We start from the raw sequence: 23083 nt of genomic DNA, 5'->3' as shown, positions 1-23083 counted from the left end.
CTATTGTCATCCTCTGCACCTCCCTTGGAGGAGGCCCTTACATGTTGAAGGTGTATGGATAGGTTTGTGAGGAGAGAGGCACTCCATCAGATATTGTGGTCCCAAGCCACATAAAGCTTTTGGGATTGTGAGCCGCCCAGAGAGCTTCGGCTATTGGGCGGTATAAAAATGTAATAAATCCAGAACTTTGAATCGGGTTTGGAAGCAAGCAGGCAACCAGTGCAAGCAGGCCAGGACTGGGGTTATATGTTTGGACCTTCTTGTCTGCTTATTTCGCATGAGCTGCAGCTTCTGAACTGTCTTCAAAATCAGCCCCACGTTGAACGTGCTGTAATCTAACTTGGAGGTTACCAGAGCATGCTCTTTGCTCAAGTGGCAAAGATGGATACAGGAGAACCACCAAGCTATGGACCTGCTCTTTCGGGGTGTGTGTGTTTGTGTTTGCAACCCCATCCAGAACAGGTGGGTAATGAAGACCCATAAACTTTACAAGAGACACATATAATGCATGCATGCGTGCACACACACACACTCAGTACAGCTGCCTGCATTTTTGGACTCTCCTTGGGGGATTGACTCTGGAGATTGATAATGACCACCACACCACTGCTTGCAGGTGGGGCTGCGAAGTGAGTTCTGACAAAGGCCGGCATTTTGAGCAGAAAGAATTGCAGCGGGAGGCCAACTCCCTGGAGGACAATGCATTGTGTCTATCAGTTAAATATTAATCATGCTTAATCCATATTTTATTGGCATAACTGTAGCTCTGAGATGTCCTATGGGGCAAGTTTGGGGAGCGATTCCCGAGATAAGATGTTGTGTATAAAAGAGCATAAAATGATTAATGAAACGCATTTGCCCCGGTGAGTGAGATATCGCAGGCTGTGTCAACAATATTTATATTGTGTTTTAAATATAGTTCTTATTCCAAGTAGTATTTTGCTATCTCTCAGCGCTCAAGGACAGATGGAAAAGCCGATGAGAGCAATGCCAAAATTTGTAATCTTTCCTGACTTAATTTTATTCTTTGATCACAAGGATCCCTCCCCTCCCCTCCCGTTGTGTGGTTTTGTGTCTCCATCTTTGCACACCCCCCCCTGCAAACTCCAAAGCATGGTCAGTTTCCACAAATGATGCTTTCGCTCGCCCCACTAGGACTAAGGTTTTGGAACAGGAAAATGCTGAAAGAACTTTGAGCTGGCAAAGCTACTTGCTTCACTGGGTCTATTAGAGGTCCGTCCCATTGAATGGCCTCCTCCCTCACCCGCCAATTAATTCCACAGGACAGAGTGGTGGTGGTGGGGACTTAGCATCCTGAGGAGCCGCCTCAGTGCAGCACTGTGATATGTGCATCACCACATCAGAAGAGCCCTGATGCTGGATCAGACCAAGGGTCCATCTAGTCCAGCACTCTGTTCACACAGTGGCCAACCAGCCAATGGCCAGGGACCCACAAAGCACAACATGGTGCAACATCACCCTCCCACCCATGTTCCCCAGCAACTGGTGCACACAGGCTTACGGCCTCGGATAACCCTGAACCCACCTTACAGGACTGTTGTAAGGGACACTGGCGGAAATAACATTTATAAATTGTAGTGGTCTGAGTACTGCTATTTTGCAAGCGTTTTAATATGAGGCTTGTGTCTGTGTGGAACACCAAGAGGATTTTTGACCACCTGCTCTTGCTTTGCAGGGACAGGTCCAGTGCAGGCTGGTGGCTCCGATGTCAGGGGGGTGGAAGCACCTTGGAGAACTCCTTTAGCGTTCCGACTGAGACCCAGACCAGATTCACTGCTCCACTGACATAGGAGTGGAGCCACCAACCTCCATTGGTCAGGTCTCTACCAGAGTGGTGTCCTTCATTTCTTGGCCATGCAAGTCCCTTTTCTCTTGGGAAACCTGTCCACTGATAAGAAGCCGTCGGCAAAGACAGGAGTTAAAGGGACTCAGCTTGGAGACTTTGCAGTTTGCAATGTAGTTGTATGAGAAATGGGAGGCCGAGCTGATGCATTTGTGGTTTGCAGAGAGCTCTGCAGAAAATGGCGTCAAACAAGCATTTTCCTCCAAAACCTCAGAACTCCGTAGCAAACCCAAGACCAACGAAGTTGTGACTCAACCACATCAGTCCAAACTATCTCCAAAAGGTCTCCAAAAGATCGACAGTTGTTTTAAAACCCAAACAAAATAGAAAATGAACTGAAAACGTTTCGGATACAGACATAAAGAACTTTGAGCAAGGTCAGGAAGAGTGTTCGTTTTAAGTAATCACTTACAATTGAATTAATTGCAGTTTGATTAAGCTGCATTTAATGATACACACAGCCATGTTGTGCTCCCAGAAAGATGCCTCTTAATTGTACAGCCCTCGGCAGGATAATGCTTGGATCACCACTCACTAGCAATTAAAAGCGGTGTTGATCGTCTACAATTTGTCACTTGAATAAAGCTGGTCTTGGGCCTTTTATTTTACTCCCAGTTATGAAAGTAGTGGCAGGAAACAACTTACAGGACGCTGCGATTCTCTTGCGCCATTCCAAAACATTGGCTCCTGCGGCCTCCAAGCTGAAACCAAAGACATCTAGTGTGACGGCACCGTCTGACCTTAACGTGCTTCTCTGGATATTGAGTTTTACACCCCTTTAATCTCCACCACCTCCCTGGCTCCTTAGCAATGGCTTGACAGTTCCTTCCATTTGGTACAAGTCCAACCCGGCGGCCCGGCCCCGAGAGCGTCGCTTTCTGAGCTGCGCCTTCCACCTCCGCCACATCTGTTCTCCACATCACGCTCCATGGCCAGCCTTGCAGAGGTTGGGCGTCCCTCCACATGTGTCGAAAAGCAAGAGTCAGGCGCACGCAGGTAGCAGGTTTTGTGGTATTCTCTCCTCCCTGCAGGGAGGCATTTCCTCCTCCCAGCTCTTCAGAGCTAGCTTTTCACGGATGCTCTTTTTAATCTGCGCAAGAGTGAGCCTTCCCGGCGAGGGATCGCGGCTGGGTGTTTAGACTAGAGACGTGGCGCCGAGCCAGCCACGGTCTCAACCACGCAGGCTTCTCGCTCGTGCGCCTCTTTTCGGAAGCTAGTAAAGTCAGGCCGGTAGGTCACCTGCAAGGTTTAGCAGATGCACTTTTGTGCACACAGAGATACACCCACAGTGACACAGACACACCCAGAGTCTGTCTGTCTGTCTGTCTGTCTGTCTGTCTGTCTGTCTCTCTCTCTCTCTCTCTCTCTCTCTCTCTCACACACACACACACACACTTGCAGAGAGAGAGAGACAGACAGACAGACATTATATACATACAATGAAATGGACAGATGAATTTCTTTTCCCCCAGACTTTGGCTGCTCTGAACAGAGAAGGTTAGTGATGACTCCAGCAGCTGTATTTCTGCTTAACACAGAAAAGGTTCTTGCTGTTGCAGCACATCGTGTGTGTGTGTGTGTCCGTGTCCAGGGTGGGGAGTTGCGTTCCCTCCCCGAAGGGTCATTTCGATTGCACACCTTCTCCTTTGCTCCATACAAGAATGGAAAGAGCTGGTCGTTGAGAAACCTATGGGGTGTTGGAAGACCCATTTGCCCTGTGCCAGGCATGCAACTGTCATAAAGTTCTGGGATTTAATTTGTGGCACTTGGTTATTCCACCTTTGCTTTGAGGAACTCAGAAACAGTTCATAGCTCTCCCACACCCCTTTTAGGCTAAGAGATGGTGGCTGGCCCAAAGTCACCCAGTGAACTTCATGGCAGAGTGAGGATTTGAACCTGGGTCTCTTGAGTCCTAGTCGAACACCCTAACCACTACACCATGTTGGTGTTAGCTCCAGAGGTTGCCCCAAATCCTCGATTCTGATGTCCAGGTCACACTTGCATAATAGAGTCGATATGGGTAGGCGCTTGTTATAGATGGAAATGTTCTGGATATTTACTCTTAATTCTTTAGACACTGCAGGTTTGAATGAAAAGGCTGATTTGGCAGCGCATTTGTAAACATCTTGTTTGAAGTGTACTGTGCCTTTAAAGTGTGAACAGCATTTATGTACATATGGCTGATTCCACTTCCTGATTTATGGCTGTTGATGACTGGTCTTTGGAGCACGAGTTGGAGTAAAACAGATGGAAATGATATTTAGCTGATGGCAATTTTATAAAGTTCTGGGAAACAAGTAATACTGAGAGCGTACTTGCTTTTCTTTCAGATCTCTCAGGTTTAATATGATGGGATTCTTTAGATTGAAGCGAAATCGCGTTGCCTTACCAAGGCTTTGCTTCCTGCTTCTCTTGTGCAATTGTAATGGGCTGCATTACATGGGAGGAGAAGGGCGACCACATGGTCTATAATTGAAAACTTCCCCTCCTCTCGCTGCTCATAGCCATGAGTCTTTCCAATTTCATCCTGGAGATGCCGGGGATTGAACCAGGGACCTTCTGCAGAGGCTCTACCATTGAGTGATGGCCTTTATCCTTATTGTTGGCACTGCTGTTCCAAGTGACTACGTGATTTGCTTGGGCTGGGTTAGCCCTGGTGGGCCAGACATTGCCCACTTTTTCTGTTAACTCCCCTAACTTTTTGCTCCAAGATGGTGGTTTAGGCTGGGAAGCCACAGGATGTTCCGTTTATTGGCTTTTCACATGGAAAAATGTGAGTTCCTTCCAACTTTCTTCTTATCTGTTAGGCAACGGAAGGCAATCCAATGTTATTACCAACTTGCCAATCCATCCTTCCTTTCTCATAAGAGCTGGCTTAGTCCTGGGCCAAGAAAGCATCGCCGGATATTTCCTCCGTCTCAGCTCTCTCTCCCATCTTCGTGCTGGGCTTGTTTGTTTCATAGAAGAATGTCTATTGATTTCCCAGTGGGCAGATTGGCTGCGCTGCCTTGGCCGTGAATTTTGTTTGGATTTGCCAACGTTTGGCTTGGAATCCAAGTCGCGGCTGGGATGTGCCATGGAGCTCTCGGCTGCCATTTAAAACCGTAGAAGGCACAAAGCTCAAAGCCATCGCGTAGTAATTTATCTCTGCAGAATGGCTTCGCCGAGACATCTGACACATGGAGCTGGATTTGGACGCAGCAGCTCTCCATTAAATCCCTCCCACCCACCCCCAAAAAACTGTGTTCGAGTGGAGGGTGGGAAAAAAGCATTGCATCTAAACAAAAACAGACAGTGGGTGTCAATAAATAATAATAATAATTTTAAAAGTTATTACGTAATTGGTCATGTGTCAGGTCGGTGCAATAAATTGAGAGCTGCAAATGACACGCACACATGTAAATATTCTCCTTTCCAAAGTGAAATTAAACGCAAAGAGCGCATCTAATCTCCCTGCTCAAAATCTTGCCTTTTGAGATATGTTCCTTCACAAGTGTTCCAGATGTTGTTTTTCATGGATCAGTTTGTTGATCTTTTGTGATTTTCTTTTCTTATTTCGGGTTGGATTCAAGATTTGCCTTCCGCAGGAGGAAGGGATCTTTCGGAAGAGGGAGGGTCCATTTGAGGATGGTCCCTCTGCCCAATTTTGAGGGTGCCCCCTCCCCTGTACAGCTCGCCCCATTCAGCACGGTCTCCTGACTCTCTGCATAGCATTTTCTGGGGGGTGGAGAGGGAAGTGCAATGGACCCAGCATGAATCTGGACCCAACCTATTACGTAGATTAGGTTCCCGAGTTCATATAGACTAATTCATGGAGAAGGAGAGAAGCCATTGGGTAGGGTGACCATATGACTGGATTTGCCCGGGTTTTTGATGCCAAATCCGGGAGGGGAGGGGAAATCCGGTGTCCCCCCCCCCGAAGAGCAGCTCTAACTCCTTATTGTTTTATTATGATTTTATTAGAATGTAAGCCTATGCGGCAGGGTCTTGCTATTTACTGTTTTACTCTGTACAGCACCATGTACATTGATGGTGCTATATAAATAATAATAATAATAATAATAATAATAATAATAATAATAATAATAATGGGAATTAACAAAAATGCTTATAACTCCGTCATTTTTTAAGATAAAGACATGAAATTTGGCACAATGGTAGCTCTTAGGAAGGGCTTTAGTCATACCAAATTTGAAACAGATCCGTTCATCCATTGATTTTTTAGGATTTATTTTAAAAAATAAGGTTTTACAATTATTATTTTTTAAACTGTCATTTTTAAAGATAAAGAGCTGAAAGTTGGCACCATGATAGCTTTTAGGTAGAGCTTTAGCCATACCAAATTTGAAACAGATCTGGGGCCAGTAGCAAACCCTGTTAACAACAACAGCAGCTTGCAATGAGTGAAGATACAGTCAGAAAAGATATTTGAGGGAAGGGGAGAATGTAACACACAGAGTATAGCAAAAGCTTCAAAGTACAGCAAAACCAACAAAAGTAGGAGTGAGTGAAGTTAATTTCAGAATCAGACATGTGACCAAGGCTATGTTTGGGTGGGCACGCCCCCTTGGTACTGGACACGCCCCCTTGGGGGCGACCATGTTGTCCTCCTTTTTGGTTTCCAAAATATGGTCACCCTACCATTGGGAGCCTTAAAGGTTAAGACGAGCACCTTGAATTGAGCCCAGAAAGATGGGATGCCAGGCCAAAAGGCAAACCTTTGTCGCAATATGATCGTCATCAGCTAGGCCACCCAAGTTTGGACCAGCTGAAGTTTCCAGGTCCTCTCAGAAACAGCCTCACAGGATATGCCTTGCATGTTAACTCTGTTACCGGAGCACAGATAACTGTAGCAAGATTTTAACTTTGTCCTTTGGTCAAACAGGGTGGCAAAAGTCACAAGGGTTCAAATTCCTGCTCAGTCATGAACCTTGCTTGGTGGCCTTGTGCAACTTATCCGTTGCCCATCAAACGTACCCCGCAGGGTTCTTGTATCAATTTATTTCTTGCTCACAAATGTAATCAATAATCCTTGTTATTTATGGTAGTTTTGGAATGACAGAAAAGGGAATTAGCTACAACAACAACAACAATAATAATGATGATACACTTCATATCTGGCAGTGGTGGGGTTGGTGGGTTTTTTTTTAGTGTTAAAAGCTAATTTTTATGACCATTGATTTATGGCCCAATGAATTTGGGCTTTCGTCTTGGAAAAGAAAACGTATCCTGTGTGGATCCTGGAATTAGCCTCATTCATTTTCCACCACCTTCTCCAGCATTCCTATAGACCAGTTCTGAAGGGGCTGTTGCAGCTGCTTTTCTTGCAACCATTAAAAGAAATTTTAAAAAACAATCAAACCCAAATTTGTGCCGGGGAAGAAGCAAAAATGTTGGCTGCTCTGGTCTCTTCTATCTCTTTTCCAAAGGTAGAATTGGTACCATTAATAGGCAGCGAATGGCCTTGCGGTAGGAGCTGCACGTTGCACGTCGAAGTGTGCACGTGCCGTCGGAGAAGCGCGGCTAGCGGCAGCAGTTTAAGGCCACAACTTATCCGTACAATTCTGGGCTTCTGAACTTTCACAGTTCTGACATTGTGTAGAGCTCCGTCCCCTGGAGGGATCCAAGGAGGCTCCAAAGGCCGGTGGGAGGGGGGAACAGAAGGCTGGTTTAGGTCCGTGGGCGGTGGGCTGGCAGTTGTACACACCTAGAGATGTGAAGGCCGAGAAACACCTCGGAAAACCCCCGGGTTTTTCCATTTCCCCCCGAAAGCCTCTTTTGGTTTTTTTCCAAAAAATTGAAAAAAATGAAGAAAAAACAGATTACAGGATGTTTTATTTTAGCATGATGAATAAAATGTTTAAGACAAGGTATTCAGATATTTACTTCTCCAAATGATTTCTAAAAACTGTACAGTATCAGATTATTACAATTTCTGTGCACCAAGGACAAGCTAGTCCTAGGTTGCAAACTGAGACTACAACTCTCAAATGCAAGAGCAAGATGCATTTCTGCCTCTAGGGGGCAGCACTGCCACTGAAGCAGAGACTGAAACTAATAGTGATAGCTATAGTTCAGGAAATGAGTCTGATTAAATTTCATGCATATTCATTGAATCTTGCCCCCCCTTTTTCTCAGTACTTTTTATGGGAATGGGGGCTTTGTGTCTTGACACTGGAGGACTAGCGGAGACATAAATAATTTTCTTTGTTACTAATGTTGATGGTTTCTTCTGTTGTTGTTTTAAATTGATTTTTTGCCTGCTCATAAACTGGCAGAACCAAAGAAGTTCCTAACAGTTCAGGAGCTTGTAGCTCCATTTGTTACCAAAGAAAAAGTTAAAAAGTAAATTAAATTTGTAATAATTGTTTGAATACACTGTATTTTTAATATACAGTACCAAATGTAATAATTTTATGCCAAACCAACTTGGACATAATTACATTTTATGTTGCTAAACTAACAAAGTGACTTTCAATCTGTAAAAAGTGCTAATATTGCATTAGTTCAATTTTTCCGAAAATTTCTTTTTTTTCCACCCCCCCCAAATACAGTCCCCCCCCATGGCTTCAAAATTTCTGGAAAATTTACATCTCTATTGGTGTAGACCGCCTGAGCCATCCACTGAAGTCTGAGAGTTTTAGTCAGAGCCGGACGGTAACTGGAGCTGCCAGATCATAGGAAGCTGTTTTATAATCGAATCAGAGCATTGTTCTGCAAACAAATTATTTTGTGACTTTTTAGGCTGGCATTCTCTGATCGAGAAGGTGTTGAATGAAGGCATAATTAACGGAGGAAGCAGGGTCAGATGATTAGATTGTGGGGCTGTTGCGCGTTGTGTTTAATGACCCATCCTCAACAATGAGGCGGCCAGTGAGTTGATTACCCAAACAATCACTCTAATAGAGTCTGTGGAATAAGAGGGATAATAAAATGAAAACCAGATGACCTGTGATTTAATACAATTGCCTTCCAATGAGCCCAGTTCCTTTTGCTGATGGTGAAACAGCATCGAAAGTGCAATTAGGCTGTTCTTGTTTCAAGCCGGGTCTCCCCTTCTCTCAAAAACACTTTTAGGAAGGGATTGTCGTTTTTGATGATTAGAAAAGATTTTTGGACATTTGATACTTTAAATTCCTCTCGTTGCTGATGAGCAACATTGGCTATTGAAGCGCAATCAAGCGAAAGAGAGAGTCCATCAAGTCTTATACAATGCCAAGATTTGGGCAGGGGGAACCTCCAGTTAGGTTTTACAGGCTTGTTAATGTCCAGTTCTTTGGTATTCTGGCGATGTTCCTTTGCCCATCAGTCTTCCGCCCCCAGAATTGCTCGTTATTGAGCTTTGGAAATAACTAGCTAATAATGGGGCGATGGCAATCTCTGTGGAAAAGATACTTGGGAACAGAAAGAAAAGTGATTCCACTGCTGCGTTTTTGTTCATTAGTGGTCCTTTGATGCATAGTTAATGACAGCTGCCAATTCTTACACATTTGTTTATCACAGTATTAACCCTCTGGTGTCAAAACCCAAAACATTTCAAGGCAGCTTATAACAATTATATAAAATAACGTTGTAAAAAAAAAAAATCTTTAAAATCATCCTTCAAAGAATAAAAGCGGCAGCTAGAGGCAGGCACAATGGAAGCTGTTTTATGCAGAGTCGGACCATTGGTTCATGTAGCTCAGTACTGTGAACTCTGACAGGCAGCTACTCGCTGCTCTCTTTCCAGGGCTTCAGGCAGGACTGAACGTAGGACCTGATGCATGCAAAGCTATGGCCCCGGCTCAGTAAGTAAGAAGACCATCGATAAAACACACAGATAAAACATAAAGCACAACCACAGCAATATCAGATCACATGCTAAAAGATGGGCAAAAATATTATTATTATTATTATTATTATTATTATTATTATTATTATTATTATTTTATTATCTTGTTACATTTATACCTTCTCCTTCCCCCAAAGAGATCAGGGCAGCATAGGTAGTTATTTCCCAGACCTCCATTTGTATTGTCACAACAACCGTGCAAGGTAGGTTAGGGTGAGTGAACTTCATGACTGAATGGGGATTTGATCTCAGCAATCAGGACTCTCTAGTCCAGCCTTCCTCAACCTGGGGCACTCCAGAAGTGTTGGACTGCATCTCCCAGAATGCCCCAGCGCTGGGGCATTCTGGGAGTTGTAGTCCAACACATCTGGAGCGCCCCAGGTTGAGGAAGGCTGCGTCTAGTCCTAGTGTGACTTGCTCTAACTGCAGTGCTGTGCTGGGTAGGGAACGGCTAGCTGAGTTTTCTAACGAAGAGCTGGATAGCAGTGGAGCGAATAATAAGTCTCTTCCAAGGCGTCCTGCCAAAACGTGGGGAAGAAACCGCCCCGCCGGCCTCCCATCATTTTTCACTACTAGCCAGTGATGCTTCCCGGCTTTCCCCTTGAGGATGGACTTGTGACCTGTCAAAGTCCCATTCATTTCCCAGCTGCTCCTCATCCTCACACACGGAGCATGTGTAAGAGGGAAAAGCTGCCCCTTCACGTGGTCTGAGCCATCCTGAATTTCTGACATGCTTGAGATGTTTTCTCAGCCCTTGGAATCCCAGCCCTTGGTCCGCATTAAGGCCCCAGCTGTATCGCATTCGGCAGGGACCGCAACGCCTCTGGGACGCAGGAGAGGTTTGGGCCGCTCTGCCAAGAGTGGCTTGCTTGTGTTTTCATCCCCGATGCGTGTGAGATGCGGCATGTCCCTCGCTGGCTGTTTGTGACGTTGAGCATTATTTACAGCTCTTGCCTGCTTTGAAAGGCCCGGCTCCTCTTTGGGAAGAGAGCCAGGGCTTGAGAAATGTCTTGGGTGAAGCCAGCTTTCTGGGCAGAGTTGGCCCAGGGCATGTTTGTCACAGGCATATGTCCTCGGGGGAGTCGAAAACCATGCATGAGGCCCCATTCTGGCACGGTGGAAGTGGTTGATCTGTTTCCAAAGAACACTCGATGTCTGTTATGTCGCTCAGCGAGTTTATCCTTCAGCCTGCTCCAGAAGCCACCAGTGGCAGAAATATTTGTGGAAAGCAGAATTAACATGTACTTCAAGGCGCGGATCTTGGACAAGTGGTGTTCAAGCCCGCAGAGCATGTAGGCTCATTAATCACGCCGGAGGGGTTCGTCAAGGCAACCTGTCAGATCAACCGATAAAAGGACGTTGAGCTAATGTGAGAGAAGCCTTGCAAAGCTGTTGATTTCCTGCTTCATCCTTGCTCGTTGGGAGATGGGTGGGCAAGATCCTGCTTATGTCATAAATGTGCCAAGGACTTCTGGCCATTGACTTTGCTTTTTTCTCTATGAGAGAGAGAGAGAGAGAGAGTAAAAATGACTGAATAATGAAGAAGGCAGTAGAAATTTAAATTCCCATGGCTGGCTGGTCGGGGGAAACTGGGAGTTGTAGTCCAACTCAATTGGACAACAGCAAGCTGGGGAAGGTGAATCTAGAAACGAAGTAGGCTTCTTGCATCATAGTTGTCTTTACCCACAGGCAAATTTAGGCAAATATAAATCAAGGTTTTGCCCTTGCATGGAGTGGAGTGAGGGGGTTTCAGAGACGAGGCGTGACCACTTATTCCCATTTTATAGATGGATGGGCTGGGACACAGATCTTCCCTTGTTTCAAGCCAGCTCTTCATTCATCATATCGCGCCGAGTCAAATACGTGAAAAGGGGGCTTGTTCCCAGTGTAATCTCACCTCTCTTACAGCTTGTTTGCAGATCGCATTTCACTTTGTGGGTAGCTACCACAAAGCCAATCTGGGGTTGAATTTGGCCATGGGAAAGTGTCCCGGGCGCTCAGCCACCTGCGGTGTAGAAATGGCATCTCAGCAGCCGATGAATATTGTCCCGTGACTTCCGTCATCAGTTGGAAATCACCGATATCCATCTGTTCTTGTGTTTGGTCTTGGAAGAAAAAGGATAATATGAAATATATAATTCTGTGGTCCTCCCCCCTGCCTTTCCTCTCCTCTCCTCTCTGCCTCCACTGTTAAATGTAAACAGATGTTTAAGACATCCTTATGATATATACATGGGGTGGAATAACAACTCTCTGGTAATTGCTTTCAAGCTGCGGCCAGGGAGATATGAATCTTCCGGTGGACACGGAATGCAGCATTGAACTCCCTCTTGGAAGCGGACCTGACATTCATGGGCCACTTAAGGACAGCAGACGTCCATGGCATGTCCTTCTTGTCATGCAACATTTTATGGAGCTGAAAATGGGTTCTGGCTTATCCTGTGGTAACGACGCAACATCGCATGTGTGTTGGGCATTTAACCTGGGTGTAGATGCTTTGACTAGGGTTGTTCTGACAGTGACTCATGTGCTTATGCTGTCTCCTGGAGATGCCAGGGTTTAACCTGGGTGTCATGCCTTACCCGAAGGAGGATTCATCGGATGAGGAAGAGGAGGGGGAGAGCCAGGCCAGCAGGCCCCAGCCAGAGCAAGGCAGAGAGATGGAGGCTCCGGACGACCGCACCCTGCTGGAATCATTAGAAGAACAGCCTGGCTGCTGCAGTGCCGTTCATGGACTCCCCCAAATGCAGGAGGCAGAGCTGGAGATGATTCATCCTCCGAATGGTGTAGGTTCAAATGCAAGCAGCAGAGAAGCAAGAAGAGGCCACATTGTGGGGCCTCCCTTGAAAATAACACGTTGACCTAATTAGCCAGCTGAGCTGATTAACGACCAGCTATAAATTGGCACAGCTGGAACAAGATCTCTGCTGCAGTTAACTTTGAGTTAATCTCAGTGTGTTGCCTTGTTTCTCCTCAACAACCCACCTGGACCACCCTCGTGGACATCCCCTGACTGGCTTTGACGCTTGACATAACTGACTTCTGTGGATCATCGTCTGGACTGCTTTTGACCTTGCCCCATCTTCTCATACTGTGCTATTCGGATACCCATGTATGACCTTGGACTGGACCGGCTTCTCTCTTTATTTACACCTGGGACTATCGAGCCTTGACCGTGGCACTTGCCGGCCTCGAAACAGGACACTGGGACCTTCTCATGTGCTTGGTCACTGAATGAGGATCCCTCACCTTTTTAAAAGGTCTAAGCAAAGGATTTGCAGAGTCAAAAATTACGGAATATATAGAAGACGGAGGAAAAGCTTCAGCAATGTGTAAATCACGTGTGTGGGGAGGAAGGCAGTGATCCTAGGTCTGGGATGGGGATAGAGAACTTTAGGCTTGGGGGGTGAAATCTGGCCCTCTCTGGGTCTCCAGAAAATCCTGCCCCTTCCTCTGGCTCCACCCCTTTTGTACCACCATGAATTGTTTAGTGTTTTCTCAATCTCTCTCTCCCCCCCTCACATTCTAAAAGGTTGAAATGCCTCTTCTAAAGCCTCCCTACTGGCAGGAAGAACTTTTAAGCTAAAATAGGCCAGTATTTTTGGTATTTCAGTCCCACTCCTTTCGAGCCCTCTGAAATGCCCCACCCTGCCACCCCACCCAGAGTGTCTCCTAAATAGAATTTGGTCTTGGGGCTGAAAGAGGTCTGGCAAGCCTGCTCCAGGATCCTGGGGTATTGCAAGTGTGCAAATGTCGTCAACGCTAATCCCCTTGCAAGCCATTTGCCCCCCAATGCCTGGCCTCTGGTATCATGTTGCTTCTTCTAAGGAGCCAAAACAAATGAGTCCAAAACCACACGATATCAAATCATGTAAGCAATTTTAATCTAATTAAGGAGTATATTTGCAGAATGTCAGTGCAGAATATGGGCTTCCTTGGTCCAGAGAGAGAGAGAGAGGGAGAGAGGAAGGAAGGTTTCATGTTCATATATTTTAATAATAATAATAATAATAATAATAATAATAATAATAATAATATAATGTGCTCTTAATTTTTGCACACTGTATGTCAGCTGAGGACAAATCCAATGAGGCTCAGAGGAGACACCTGTTTTTCTCAGTATTCTTCTCCCTCTTGCTGTTCCGTTGCCTCCGGCATGTAGCTGTCTGTGTCATACTTGAATCTGGCCCAAGTCCATTTGGTTAAGGTTCAAATAAGCGTCAAAGCTTTCGGATGCTTTCCCAAAGTGCATTGAAATCTTGGAACTTTAAAAAATAAATAAAATAAAGTTCCTAAGGTCCCACGCAAATCCTTTCACCGCTGAATTCTGGGTTGCCAGTGTCCTCTAGCAAAGAAGCAGCAGTGCTGTGTTATACTTACTTAGTGTCAAGTCTGTTATGGCAAGACTAATGCGTAAACAATGATAATAGCCGATAAAAACGGCCAGATAACGCAGTTTGGCTTTACAGATGGAAATGCCTTTGCAAAGGCCGGTTATTTGAAGGGGTAGATAACCATTGAAGATGCCGAGATACAAGATGTGTCAGCTGCTTTGCTCTAGAGCGCATCTAATGGAGCGAGCCTTCGATATTTTGGAGAGTGGGTAACTGATGTGCTCTCTCTGCCTTTCTCCCACTGAGTAGGAACAAGGAAGAGTCTTGTGGCACTTTAGGGATTAGCACCTTCGGGGTGTAATCTTACGCAGGTTTAGACAGAGAGAAATTCTACAACTCCTGTCTAAACTTTCTGTCTAAACTTGCATAGGATTTCCCTGCCTTTCCCCCCCCCCCCCCTACAAGCTTTTGTGTAATAAAGCACACTGCCCTCTGGTGTATGTATCAGGGGATGATGCTAAGCCCTTAAAAAGATTCTGGGCCCAGGCTTATAGGATATAAATCTGCATAAAATTTGCATATATTATTATTATTATTATTATTATTATTATTATTATTATATTTATTTGTATCCTGCCTTTTGCTCAATAATGGGCCTCAAGGCAGCCTTACAAAATTTAAAACATAAACATTTTAAACCTAGGAAAAGAAATGTACAAAAATTTAAATTTAAATAAAAATAAATTTAAAAACAAATAAATACAATATTAAAACATTAAACGTTTAAAACACATGACCTTAACATAGATGGAGGACCAGATTATTCTCCAAAGGTCTGTTGGAACAAACAAGTTTTTGCCTGCTTCTGAAAGCCCATCAAGGAGGGAGCCAGTCTAGCTTCTCCAGGAAGAGAGTTCCAGAGCACCGGAGCAGCCACCGAGAAGGCCCTCTCCCATGTTCCCACCAAGCGCGCCTGTGGAGATGGTGGGACTGAAAGAAGGGCCTCTCCAGAAGATCTCAAAGCATGGGCAGGTTCAGAAGGGGGAATATAGGGTTTTATAGGTCATAACCAGCACTTTGAATTGTGCCCGGAAACAGGCTGGAAGCCAGTGGAGCTGTTTTAACAGGGGAGTTCTCTGCTCCCTGTAACCAGCCCCGGTCAACAATCTGGCTGCAGCTCTTTGAGCCGGCTGGAGTTTCCGAACATATATGCAAATGTAGAGCTAATTGCGAGGACTGATTTAAATTTCACAAGAAGCAAAGCCATCCAATTTATTTCTCACGCAAATCTTCTGAAATAAAACGAGTCCTTCAATGAATTTGCACTCTGTCTCATATTTTATTTATTCATTTATTTATTACATTTTTATGCTGCTCGATAGCCAAGGCTCTCTGGGTGGTTCACTACAATTCAAACCATAAAATGCAGATGATAAAGTACAACATGAAAGTTTAAGATGACAGTATAAAACCAAAAATGATCAAACAAGAAAATAGCAGCAGTGCAACATTTTAAATACAATACCAGATATAAAACAAAACCCCAAAAATAAAATCCCTGGGAGAATAAAAATGTCTCCCCCTGGTGGCGAAATGAGCTCAATGTAGGCATCAGACGACCCTCTCCAGAAAGCACATTCCACAAACGGGGGGCCACAGTAGAAAAGACCCTAACATCCCAAACCAATGGAAGAAGGTTTCCTTTTTGCCTTAATGGCCATGCAGGGAGATTTGGGGGTTGGGAATGTTGCGGCATGTAGGGAGGAGAGAGTAAACTCTTCCCTCCCCAGCTGCAATCCTGCTTGCCTTGAAGGGAAGCTAAGCTGAGGGGGGGAAAACTTTTCTTGGCACCAATGGTGGACACTCAGGGCTCTGTGGAATAGGCCCAGAGCCCTAGGACACATGTTCTGGGACAGGGCACCTTGGGTCCAGACATAGCAAAACCCCTGGTAGGTATAAATGGTGGGATTTTGTGTGGTGATAGGATTCTTCCTCTGCTTTATGATTAGAATGACCAAATGCCAAGGAAAAATGGGGCTCCTTTGCCTTTAATAATTGCATTGAACAGGGGAGCTGATTATTTCCTTTCCTCTCAGGGACAGTTTCTTCTGCACCCCCATTAAAGCACAGTAGCCCTGTCCTCAGTCACCCAGCTATCGGTCCTTCTGAAAAGCACTTTTGTGAACAGAGAGACTCATGATCACAGTTTACAGAACATGGGCGGGCAGCTTGTGATCCTGCAGATGTTGGATTGCAATTGCCATCAGCCCTAGCCAATGGCGTGGGGTGATGTGAGCTGCAGTCCAAGAACATCTGGAGGTCAACAGGTCGACCAGCTCTGATGTCAAAGGTACCTGAAAGGTGTCAGGGTGCTGTGAATGAATTGGACCTGTTGCTTTTGAATGGTTGGGCACATGTGTTGCATGCAGAAGGTCGCTGGTTCGGTCCCTGGAATCTCCTGTTAAACAAAGATCAGATTGCAGAGGATGAAAGAAGAACCTTCTTTGGGAGTCAGAGTCAATGGCACTGGACTAGATAGATAAGCAGTCTGAGTCCTGGTATAAATGCTTCCCATGTTTCAGCCACGTCCTTCTCGCATATGCGTGGGCAGGTCAGCTTGCATGAGCAAGGGACTGTGAATGAACAAAGCCTTCAGAGATATGAGCCACAGAAAATTCCTCAGTTCTCCAAAGCAATGGACCTTGCAGGTCATGAATATTTCACTCCTGAGATCCATGATCTCTAGGAAGGTGTGGGTGAAAATTTTACTTGTTTAATTTTAGTCTGTCCTGAATTTCTTTAGGATCCCTAATACCAGGCTAGATTACACCATGGTATATTATACCATGCTATAATAGGTACATGTTCTCCAAAATTTGGTGGCAAACATAAAAATAAACCCTGCCCAATATTGCAAAGACTTGCCCAGCTGGGACATGAAGTTACACCTGTTACCCAGTCATCTACACCAGGGGGTGGTCAACATTTGCTCCTCCTGATGTTTTGGCCTACAACTCCCATCAGCATAACCAATGATGACGGATCCTGGGAGTTGTAGGGCAAAATATCTGGAGGGCCACATGTTCCTCACACCTGGTTGATATTGCAAATGTATGGCTGTATTTACCTAAACGTCCCCAATGTTGAGTGAGCATCTCGCTCGTATGTACAGTGCTTTCACACACTCCCATCCCAGAGGTGCGAAGCAGGTCTCTGAGAATGCTACTCATGCAAAGCACACCCTGCTGTGTCTATCTAGACATAAGCAGTAAACTGTTCCAAAAACTTCACCAAGGTTGGCTTCTACCGCGCTGATTTATGACTAGTGGCAAATAAACTTACAGAATAGTTGAACTTTTCAGGATCCTTTGAAATGTAGACTCTGTATTTTTTCATCCTTTAAGGAATGCTGATGTGTGCATGGATTGGTAATATCATAGTGGACTTTGGCTACTTCTGCTAGGAACCTTCTCATAGTTCTATGTGTTTTGGGCCAGAAGAGCCCAGGGACCACCATGCTTTGGCTATCCTCTTGGCTACACCTCGGTGAAATGTACAGATTGTTGTGAAGTCTGTTACACAACCAGCTGAGTGACCCTCCTTTTTTGCAATTAGAATTGAAAAATAATAATCCGAAGAAGAATTGGAAGGGTTTCATGAGAATATCTTTGTTTGGACAAGTTGAGGCCAACGTTTGCTGCTCGAAAGGAAAGACGGACAAACTGTTGAACTTTTGGAATGGGGTTGAGATGGTTACATATGGGGTGGGCTAGGCTGCCTTCAACATGTCTGAATGATGCTTGGATATGAATGTTAAGTAAACATGCCATCAGCTAGGTGTTAAGGCCTTGTTTCTCTGGAAAGATAACAGAAAAGACAGGAGAGGATTTATAATAATTAATGTGGTGCGATTTGAGTGGACTGCAGCTCAAGCTGAAATTGAACTCTACGGAGTCTGTGTCCTAGATTCGAAGTGAGGCTGCTGTTGTACGGGCAGACTTCATAGTATGTGAAGACTGGGGGTCAGGATTCCAGAAGGTTAACATTCTGAAGAATGCGGACAGGCTGAAGGAACTTGGGAGTTTTAGTCTAGAGAAAAGAAGACTGAGGGGAGACACGTTATTAGCGTTCAGGTACATAAAAGGGTATCACAGCGAAGATGGTGAAGAACTATCTCCCATTGCTACAGAAATTAGGACCTGAAATAATGAGTATAAGTTACACCTTTCTAGATTTCGATTAAATGTAAGGAAAAACGTCCCGAGGGTAAGATCTGTAAAACAGTGGAAGAGTCCACCTACAGAGGTTGTGGGTTCTCCATCTCTGCAGGTTTTTAAGAAGTCCTTTGCCACACCTCCCATTGCAGCCATTTTGTGGTGGTGCCCAGCACAGTTTCTCCAATTAACAAATGTGCCCAAAGCTAAAGATGTTGCTTACCCCTGGAGTAGTCCCATTGGAATGTATGGGACAAAAATTAGACTAAATTAGATACAGCTCATAATGCTAGTTGAATTTCCTTCATTCTTCATAGCTGAACTTTCTGTTGGATGCTCTTCTATTTTGTACGTCACCCTGGAGTGCAATGGATACTTTGCCTGATCCGCCATGGAATTTTATTTGTATACTTTCATTAGCGTAAGATAACTCACGAAGTGCAACAGCTGCATTATTCATTTTAATAGTCTTATCAAAGATGAACATCACTTTGTTAAAAATGTGCTTTAACAAAAGACTGTTTCAGAAACAATTGGAAAACAGGCTTTCATTTGAGGAATTTCTACCTCTATTGGGCCAAAACTGAGTAACATGGGGCTTGGACTTATTTATTCTTCAGCTCAGATAAAAATCACTTTAACAAATGAGCACATGGTGGATATTTGGGTCGGAGGGAAGGATGTTTGTTACTAAAATGTTTTAACTGGTGGTATGACCCTCCCCTCCCCTGTTAATCCGCCTTTTTGCAAATTAGACTAAATTGAATTTTGTTTCAGTTCATGCAAGGACTTATTTAATAGTAAATTGCACTAGACACGAACAAAACCTCCTTTTCCTTTTTTCGAACTCTTGTCTGGGGCCCATTGGATTATAAGTTAGGAAAATGAGCTGCAAATTGAATACAGGGACTGGGGAGTCGGGATGAGAAACTGCAACACGTCCAAACGGTGGTTGGTAAACACGGTTTAGATTTAGCAGAGTTTAACACCAGGCTGTTTACATTTCTAACATCTGTGCAATTGGAACCAGACTTTGGTGCTTTATTAATAGATATCTATATGAGAAGTTCCCCCCTAGCTAATTTCCTTGCTTCAAATGTAAGGTTGGGGCATCTTTGTTTTGAAATATTTCCCCCCTTCTTACTGAGGGACTCCAGCCTTTCTCAATAACCCAAGGAAGGATTGATCTAGGTTGTGGGCTCTCCCACACTAGAGGCCTTCAAGAGGCAGCTGGACAAGCACCTGTCAGGGCTGCTTTAGGGTGGATTCCTGCATTGAGCAGGGGGTTGGACTCGATGGCCTTGTAGGCCCCTTCCAACTCTGCTATTCTATGATTCTATGATCCTGAAAATATGATATCCTCAAGAAGACTCCAACCCACTGAATAGAGTATATTTATTTATGTTACAATATTTATGAATCACAATAATAGAAGTTATGTACAGAAACAATACAGGATAAGATCATAATTTTTGTGTGCATCTTCTGTTTGGAGAATTCCTTTGCAAAATTTATCCAGATATCATGATTCAGTAAAAGTAAAGCAGAGATTCTCACAATCCCCCTCCGGCATCCACTGGATGGTTTCCTGCACACATCGATCTCGTTAAGCCAGTGGCTACTAGCGGTGTGCTGCTTGCTACAGAGTAGGGATGGGCGAATGGGCGATGCTTGATGCCACGATAGTTTTCTGAACATCCTCTCACTGTTCATCTCTCCATTCTTTGCACTTGCCTTCACTCTTGCTGTTCGTTTTTTTGTGCAAATGGGTAAATTGTACAAAATGAACAGTTATCCAACGTGAACGTTGCGCAACCCTCTCCAACTCTGTGCAAATTTCTAAAATTGTGCAAATTCCTCCCTCCCGCCTAAAGTGTGGGTAATTCAAAAGTTGGGCATTTTGAGAAAGTCGGGCATTTTTCAAGTACACATTTTGCAAATGCAAACACAAGTTCTGGAATTTGCAAACATTTTTTTTTGGAGAAAATACATTCCCATTCGCGTTTGTGTTTGGGCTTGCAAACCGGGCATTTCCAAGTGATTTCCGAACTGAAATTAAATCCTCATGCATCCCTACTGATGAGTATGTGGCTTTAGGTAACACACATCACAGTCTCACAATCCTTTTAGAGTTCTGTGTGTGTGTTAACAGGCACAGGATAGGGGTGATCCAATAGGCACTTTCTAAATGGACAGGAGCATAAGAACACAGGAAAGTCCTGTATACTGAGTTGGACCCTTGATTCATCTAGCCTAGTTCTGTCGACACTGACTGGCAGCAATAACTCTCCAGGGTGTCAGTGTCATGTATAACCTTATTGCTCCTGTATTGGGAGTAGGTGAAGCAGAAACAAATTCAGAAACAAATTCAGACTCAGAAGATGCCAAGCCAGACACCGGGCAGTTAGAGCCAGCGGGGGAGGAGGTTCACATGGGTGAGACTCCAGCTGAAAATCTGCCCCCTCCAGAGTCTATCTCTTCAAGGCCAAATTCTATGCTTTCAGGAGACAGGGAGTCAACTTCCGGTGATGAGCATTCAGAAACCTTAGTTTCTTTTTCTAAGAATCGCCAGAAACTAAAACGTTCAGCGAGGTTAGCAGCAAAGAGACAGTCGGACAGATTGCATGAGAAATCGTCCACGCATCAACCACCTTGAAGTTATAAATATTTGAAAAGCCTTTTCTTTGAACGGACAATTGTCTTACTTAGGTTGCATAGTTTTTGCCTAAAAGAAAGTTTCACAGAAAGCGTCTAGTTTGTGTTACAGAAATGTTTATTGCTTGCAATAAAGCTTTGTAAATTGCCTAGCACTTTGTCTCATTCGTCTCCCAGAGAAAGCTGGAGCAGCTACAGTACACGACAGCCAGACAGATGGGCTAGCAGGGCTCTTCTTACATTCTTGCAACCCAAGAATGTGGTGGTAGAACTTTGCTTGGACTATACCACTTCAGGCTGCAGCGGGGAGCATGCATAATCGAATTCTCCATCTGGCATGAATTCCCTGAGCATGGAAAATTAGCATGGCATGAATAAGGGTTCTAGCATAGCCCTGTGCCCAGCATTCTAGTTTTCAATATGTAGGAATTTGCATTAAATGGAGGGCTGTTCGCTTCATGTAATCCCCCACCAGCAGCGTGAAGGTGGTACAATCCAGACACAGGTATCCCCCATCACCTTCTGCCTGAGTGGCCTTCAATATGCTCTCATTCTGTACGGCTGTCAGACTTCTTTATTCCATCCTCTTTATTATGACTGCCCCTTCCCTTTGCTTTCTCCCGTTCTTTTTAAAAAATTATTATTATTATTTTAAAATATCCAACCATTTGTCAGTATGATAATTAGTTTTCAATCTAGCTGACACAGGACTGGGACAATGTTGGCAGATGTGAGCCTGCTGGAAATTGGGCACCTTTAAACTTTATTATATACAACGGGAAGCCATGCGCAGAGCGTGAAATGGAATGCTCTGAACCAGCAACTAGGAATTACAATTTATGTGACAGGCGCTAAATTAGGGGATTGCTCCTTTCGGCAACGTGAGCCAGTGTTGTTTCTGGTTTCAGCTTGCTTGGAACAAATGATGCCTTGGAAATTTGGTCTGTTTCAATTCTTTGAATTGCCAGCCATGGAAAGAGCAGAGACTCTTCAAATCATAGAATCATCCAAATCATAGGATCGTAGAGTTGGAAGAGGGCATTTAAGTCACCGAGTCCAACCTCCCACGCAGGAATCCAGAACATCCTTCAACTAATGTATGTGTTTAACCTAGTATTCTGTCTCCAGTAGTGGACACTATCACATGCTAGAGATGATTCTGTGGTCTGAGAGGAGGAATACAGCTCAGTGATAGAGCAAATATTTTGCATGCAGGATGTCTCAGTTTCAATCCCTCACATTTTCAGGTAAAAGGGATCAGTTACCGGGGTGTGTGTGTGTGTCTTCATGGCTTGGAAACCCTGACCTTTCCCTCCCCCGGGGTGCCATCAGGTAATCCCAACACTGAGAAAGGTCATGGGGTTTCTGGGTGGCCATCTGGGGACCGGTGATGCCCCACTCTCTTCCTGGTGGAAGGAAGCCAATTGCAGGTTGCCTTTCACCAGGCACTGCCAAGCCACGCCTCTGCTGTGAATCCGGAGTGAGGCTTGGGGTCTGTCTTGATGCTGTCTTGCTCATCTTCACTTCGCTCCAGAGAAAAAATTGGGATAAGTCCGCAACTTTTTTCTCTGCAGCTTCGGCGGAAAGCCCCGGGATGGCTGTGCAATTGCAGCGGTGTTATATAATCAACACCGCGCCACCGTGCACCCACTCCATGGCTTTCCAAGACTTTAGACAGCTCCAGGGGATAGAGAGCAGTGGCTAGTCAATCATAGATGGACAAATAACCTGGCCTGATATAAAGCAGTTTCCTGTTTATTTTGTTGTTTGTTGTTTATTTGTTCAGTCGCTTCCGACTCTTCGTGACTTCATGGACCAGCCCACGCCAGAGCTTTCTGTCGGCCGTCGCCACCCCTAGCTCCCCCAAGGTCAAGTCTGTCACCTCCAGAATGTCATCCATCCATCTTGCCCTTGGTCGGCCCCTCTTCCTTTTACCTTCCACTTTCCCTAGCATCAGCCTCTTCTCCAGGGTGTCCTGTCTTCTCATTATGTGGCCAAAGTACTTCAGTTTTGCCTTTAATACCACTCCCTCAAGTGAGCAGTCTGACTTTATTTCCTGGAGTATGGACTGGTTTGATCTTCTTGCAGTCCAAGGCACTCTCAGCATTTTCCTCCAACACTGCAGTTCTAAAGCATCTATCTTCCTTTGCTCAGCTTTCCTTATGGTCCAGCTCTCGCAGCCATA

This window comes from Elgaria multicarinata, chromosome 14, assembly GCF_023053635.1.
Source record: "Elgaria multicarinata webbii isolate HBS135686 ecotype San Diego chromosome 14, rElgMul1.1.pri, whole genome shotgun sequence".
Lineage (NCBI taxonomy): Eukaryota > Metazoa > Chordata > Lepidosauria > Squamata > Anguidae > Elgaria > Elgaria multicarinata.
The sequence above is the reverse complement of the archived record's forward strand: the minus strand, read 5'-3'. Positions refer to the sequence as shown.